The 6494-nt window shown below is 35.8% G+C and overlaps 1 long non-coding RNA gene across 1 annotated transcript in view; it reads left to right on the forward strand.

The window, feature by feature from the left end:
• The window catches only part of LOC309474795, a 51697-nt gene that overhangs the window by 18755 nt on the left and 26448 nt on the right, over window positions 1-6494 (forward strand). The window lies entirely within an intron of this gene.

A 6494-nucleotide genomic window follows, 5' to 3' on the forward strand; every position in this document is an offset into this window, starting at 1 on the left:
CAGCTCACTTATACTTGGTCTCCAGAGCCTTGACGGTTTTGTGGCCCTATCCTTTTATTTTCAAATACAGGTGACATCACTGGTGCCAGTGCGGCCTTATTCGTTTATTGCATGTCTAACCTGCTTGGCTGGGTGACTCATTAGGTCTTTAATTGAGTGTGTGGGGTACTGAGGTCATGTGAGTGAGGGGTAATTTACCCTCACTCTCTGACAGCACCTGCATGAACTCATTTATGACTCAGCTAACAGCCCAACCTTCTACAGATTGCCAGATGACCTCACGGCCACAGACGGCTCATGTTTATGGTTTGGGAGGAGATCGGTCAGCCTCCCTGTCTGAGCACATTGGCTATCAACTCCTAAAAAGCAAAGCAAAATCAAAAATCTAAATCAATTTGGTACTAATTATCCCACGTTCGTTTCCCACAGGCCACCGAGAATTTTGAGATTGATGATACTAAGAGGTCAAAGGTCGAGTACTGGATTCATTTATTGCATGGATAATTTGGTAATTTGACCAATTGACATTGTCAATATTTTATTAGAAAGAAATGTGAGGTTATTTTTCAGCCGCACAGAGATATGGAAATTGAATCGAATGTGTTATTTAATTTTTTTGTAGCATCCCCTTTTTTGAGCAGTTCATTTATTTACTCATCATTTACTTACCCTCATGCTATCCTAGATGTATAGGATTTTTTTCTTCAGATGAACACAAACAAAGACTTTTAGAAAAATACTCCACCTTTGCAAGTTCAAGTGGTTCTCCTAAATTGACACTTCAAAAATGTGAAAAAGTGAACACAACAGTAATCCATACGACCCCAGTTAATGAATCAATGTCTTCTAAAGTAAAGCGACAGGTGTGTGTGTGTGAGAGAGAGAGAATACTGATATTTAAAACTATAAACCATCACTTCCAGTCCACTGTCATTCACAGGTTCATGAGTTCACACTTGATGTAAACATGAGAACGTTGTGAAGCATGACGTAAGCGCATTGTGCAATTCGTGCGAGAAGTGAGGAGTAAGCACAAAGGAAGTTTACATCAAACGTGAACTCATCAACCCACATATGACAGTTAAGTACACACACCTATTGTTTAGCATTTGAAGACAATGATTAATTAGGTCATATGGATTAGCATCAAGGTTCACTTTGTGTGGTTTTCTAAGCATCAACTTTGAAGGTCCCTCACACTTGAATTATATGATCTCACAGATATGAGTTTTTTTATATATTTTTTTATAAAATCTTCATTTGTGTTCATCAGTAAAGAAAGTCTGGGACAGCATGAGGGTGAAGAAATTATGAGATAATTTTCATTTGTATGTGGAGTACCCCTTTAAAATATATTTAGTGAACAAATAATTAATATTTATTTTATTATCACAAGTTATTAACATTATTACAAAAGTGATGATAATCCTGCCCTGATAATGGCATGCAGTGGTGGACGAAGTACACATACCATGTACTTGAGTTAAAGTAAAGATACTCAAGGTAAAATATTACTCAAGTAAAAGTAGAAGTGCTGCCTTTAAACATTCACTTGAGTAAAAGTACAAAAGTATTTGCCTTCAAATGTACTTAAGTATCCAAGTACTATGATTTTTTATTGCTATAATGTCCTATTATAATTTTTTTTTGCTTAACTCAGTCTACGTGAAGACTCTGTCACTCTTGGAACATCAATCTATTAATAAAATGACATTAATTAGTCTATATCTATATCTATATATATATATATTTGAATTGAATACATTTTTTGTGTCTTTAATTTTGGACGGAAGGGGACTGATCCCATAAGGTATAATACATTTACAGTATTTACTGTACATATTTTTCACAAGCGTCTATGGTCATAATTATAAACATCCTAATGTTATGATACATTCACATAAACCTGCACAATGCCATTGAATATATATATACACACTACATTATGGGAGCAGCCAATTTCCCTACAAAATTAAACACCAAAACGTATTAATGCAGTGTTTCTGCTACTCCTCAGGAAAAAAAAATGCTATTATATGCAAGTAATTTTAGTGTCAAGGTAATGAGCAATGTTCATTATGCGTCAGTATTTACCGATAATTGCTGCAATAATAGCTGCTGCTCTCTGCCCCGCTTAAAATTATTGGCAACACAAATTGTTTGGAACTATTGAGAGCTACACGAATCACGTGACCGCGCGGCGGTGAGATCACAGTTGGCTTGTTCGACTTGAAACGGCACACTGCACAGACCAATCGGTGAATGACATTAAAATACCGCAAGAGCGATTAGAGAGTAGACGGCTCTGTATGCTTTTCAATCGCTCTCGCGATTTCGCTCTATACTTTGATGTCATAAACTGATCGGTCTGTGCAGCGCCGGTTCAAGTTGAACAAGCCGTGTGTGTCGCAACCTCTTATACTGTCTATGGTCGCAACTCTCATATTTAATGGCTCTGGTTCGCGCTTAGTAGATATCACCAAGGCAAGTTCAAAACAAAGCGTGCACGTTGTAGGCTCCTGTGATAGGTGGCTCGTTTGACCAGTTAAGTTCATATCCACTCATAAATAAAAAGGAACGACTGATTTTGAAAATGTAGTAGAGTAAAAAGTAAGATATTTGACTTTGAAATGTAGTGGAGTTAAAGTAAAAGTCTTCCCAAATTTAAATACTTCAGTAAAGTACAGATACGCAAAAAAGCTACTTAAGTACAGTAACGAATTACATTTACTTCGTTACTGTCCACCACTGATGGCATGATATCCCATGAGTTTCAATCATGTGACAATGCAATTTTATTTGCACTTGATATCATATTATGTTCACAGTTCAGATGACAAGTTAAATGTAGTTTCGCCTGCCTCTGTCATATATTGCCTATAATGGGTCGTCATACCTCATGACTTCATTGATGTCTGTGTTGTTAGTGTGACTGGTGAACCGAGAGGTCAAAGTTCACTCTTATCATCCCTGCAGCTGGCTGGGAGCTTCTTTATGAGCAATATCAGCAGCGGCAGGCCCTGCAATAGTTGTCGGAGAGTCAAAGGCAGAGGTTGTTACGTTGATCACACATATAAACACACACACACACACACACACACACACACACACACACACACACACACACACACCCTCCCTGGACCTTCTTTCTGTCTTTCCCACAGTGATAGTGATCTAGAGCATGCCATAAAGGCCGGTCGTAGATCAGAGAAAACAACAAAGGGACTCCTCGCTCCCCCCCCCCCACCGTCTCTCGGGAGTGGTGACTGGGCCGTAGGGGCTGATAAGGGCAGCCTGGCGCCTTGCCACTCCCACCGGTCCCACACATACTGGCCCATGGCACCTGATATAAAGTATGCCGTTTCCTCATATTTGCACAGTTGATCTGTTAGACAATGCTATGACATTCAGATTAATCAGAAACAATAACAACACAGCTGAAGTAAACTAAAAAAGGTCATATTGAAACATCATTTCAGTTCTTCTACAATGCATTTTCATATACACTCTCTGGCTTGAACATGTAGGTGTGTGTGATGATGTGTGTAGGAGTATATGTTCATTTAAGGCAGGATGTTTTGAGGAACTGGTGATTACAGACAATAATCTCTGTGATTGTGTTGATTGACAAACTTGATTGTCTAATTGGTTGTAAACCACCCATGACACTCATACCAGGATAAACATCCCTCTCTCTCATGGTTTTGCGTCAGTATGAGTATTAAGCATTTTGAGCATGTTTTGCAAGTTATTATCATAAAGAAACTATTATGAAAAAAATAATTTTCAAAAGGAAAGAAACGAAAGTAAAACTATGAATACTAATGCACTAGAATATATACCATGCAGAAGTTTGGGGTCAGTAAAAATTTTTAATAATATTTTTTAATAAATTATTAATTTTAGCAAGGAGGCATTAAATTGCTCAAACATGATATTAAAGACTTTTACATTATTACAGATTTTTTTTTTTTTAAATAAATGCTGTTCTTTTGAACTTTCTTTTCATCAAATAACCATGAAAAATATATCATGCTTTCCTCAAAAATATTAAGCAACACAACTATCTTAACATTTATAACAATAAGAAATGTTTCTTGAGCAGCAAATCACCATATTATAATGATTTCTGAAGAACCGTGTGAACCGTGTGAAACATAAAATTACATTTTATAATAGAACACAGTTTTTTTAAATGGTCATAAAATTTCACAATAGTTCTGTTTTTACTGTATTTCTAAACAAATACATTCTCATTCAGCATAAGAGAGTGTACAAAATAAAGATAATTATGGAATAAATTACCTTTGTTTTCATATTTTCAATAGAGTCTAACAAAAAAAAAAACAAACAAAAAAAACAGGTCAGTTAGACAGGAAGGGGGTATTTATGCAAAAGAAAAAAAAAGTTAAATTGTCAATTTCTTAAAATTATATAATTTATAAAATAATATAAAAATAAATAAAGCTTTATTATAATACCGGTACTGTTCCTTTAAATGTCTATATACAGTTGTGGTTAGAATTATTGGCACCCCTGGTAAATATGATGAAAAGATGGCTGTAATTGGATAACTGATTATCTCTCTTATATGTGAGGATGCAGGACTGTGTGTCTCAAGTAGTGAAGTGCAGCACTGGAGTCCCTTAAGGAACGGTTTTAGCACCATTTTTGTACATCAGATTTTCAGTATAATTCTAAATCTTGTCATCTCCAGAACTTTTCGGATGATTCTGCAATAGTTGGCTGTATAACGGACCACGATGAGAGTGAATATAGGGAGCTAATAAAGAGTTTTGTGGACTGGTGTGAGAAAAACGGTCTCAGGCTAAATGCTAGTAAGACAAAGGAAATTGTGGTTGATTTTAGCAGACTTCCTCAGCAAGCGGTACCAGTAAATTTAAGAGAGTCAGAAGTTGAGATTGTAACAACTTACAAGTATCTGGGTGTATATTTGAACAACAAGCTCAACTGGTCTGACAATACGATGCAAGTTTAAGGGTCAAAGTCGTATTCATTTGTTAAGGCGACTGAGATCCTTTGGGGTATGTCATGTACTACTGAAGACCTTCTTTAAGTCTCATCTATGATTTTGTACTCTGTCACATGTTGGGGAGGGGGACTATTGGAAAAGGAGAAGAATAAGTTAGTAATAAATAGTGCAGGATAAAATGATTGGGAAACTTTCTCGTATGATGAATCATGATTGTCATCCTCTTAACGAAATATCTCGAGCTTTTTTGAGTACCTACAGCTCAAGATTAATTCATCCACGCTGTTACAAGGAGTGTTTTAGGAGGTCTTTTTTCCCAACCACAATTAGATTTTACAACCAGTGTTATACAAGATGATAGACTATTTTCTTTTTACTTGGTTGCATATAATCATAATGCTTTGAGAAATTGATACTGGAGAACAAGATTTGTTGCTGTTGTGAATGTTGTTGTATGTTTTCTATTTATTCATTGTATTTTTGTGCTGCTGTGACAAGTAAATTCCCCCCTGGGGATTAATAAAGTTTATCAATCAATCAATACAAATAAATCTATTGTTTATCCTTTTGATCTTTCATTCAAAAGATGTGCAAAAATCTAACCTTTCATTGAAGTAAAATATTGAAAGTGGGGGAAAAATCGAATTATGAAATATATGTTTTTCTCCTAAACACATTGGCCACAATTATTGGCACCCCTATAATGTTTTATGAGTAAAATATTTCTGTAGTATATTCCCATTAATATTAAAAAAAAATTTGCGCACCAGGGTGACTAGGAGAAGGAAATTGTCCAGCCATGACTTCCTGTTCCACAGAAGTATAAATATGAGGAAACACAAAGGCCAAATTCCCTTAATCATCCATCACAATGAGTAAAACCAAAGAATATAGTTGATGTGCAGCAAAAGATTGTTGAGCTTCACAAAATAGAAAAAATGGCTGTAAGAAAATAGCTAAAGCATTAAAAAAAATCCCCATTTTAACCATCAGGGCAATAATTAAAAGTTCCAATCAACTAAAGATGTTAGATTAGTTGAGTCTTGGGGTCAGAAAGCCTAAAAATAAAAAACAAAAATAAAACAAAACAACCCCTAGACCACCACATGTTGTTTGGGAGGGTTTCAAGAAAAATCCTCCTCACTCATCCAAAAACAAACTCCAGCATATTCAGTTTCCAGACACGATTGGAACGTCAAAAGCGACCTGCTTCTATGGTCCGATGAAACTAAAAAAAGAGCTTTTTGGCAGCAATCCCACAAGATGGATTTGGTGCAAACAGGGATAAAAAGTACCCCATGTCCACGGTTAAATATACTGCTGGATCTTTAATGATGAGGGCCTATTTTTTTTTTTTTTTTTTTTGCTGGAGGTCCTGGACATCTTGTTCAGATACATGTCATCATGGATTATAGCAAATGCCTAAAGATAAAAAATCAAAACCTGACCATTTCTGCTAGAAATCTAGCAGAACAACAATCCAAAACAAATATCAAAATCA

The sequence above is a fragment of the Leuciscus leuciscus genome (assembly GCF_965113295.1).
Source record: "Leuciscus leuciscus genome assembly, chromosome: 14".
Taxonomy (NCBI): Eukaryota; Metazoa; Chordata; class Actinopteri; order Cypriniformes; family Leuciscidae; genus Leuciscus; species Leuciscus leuciscus.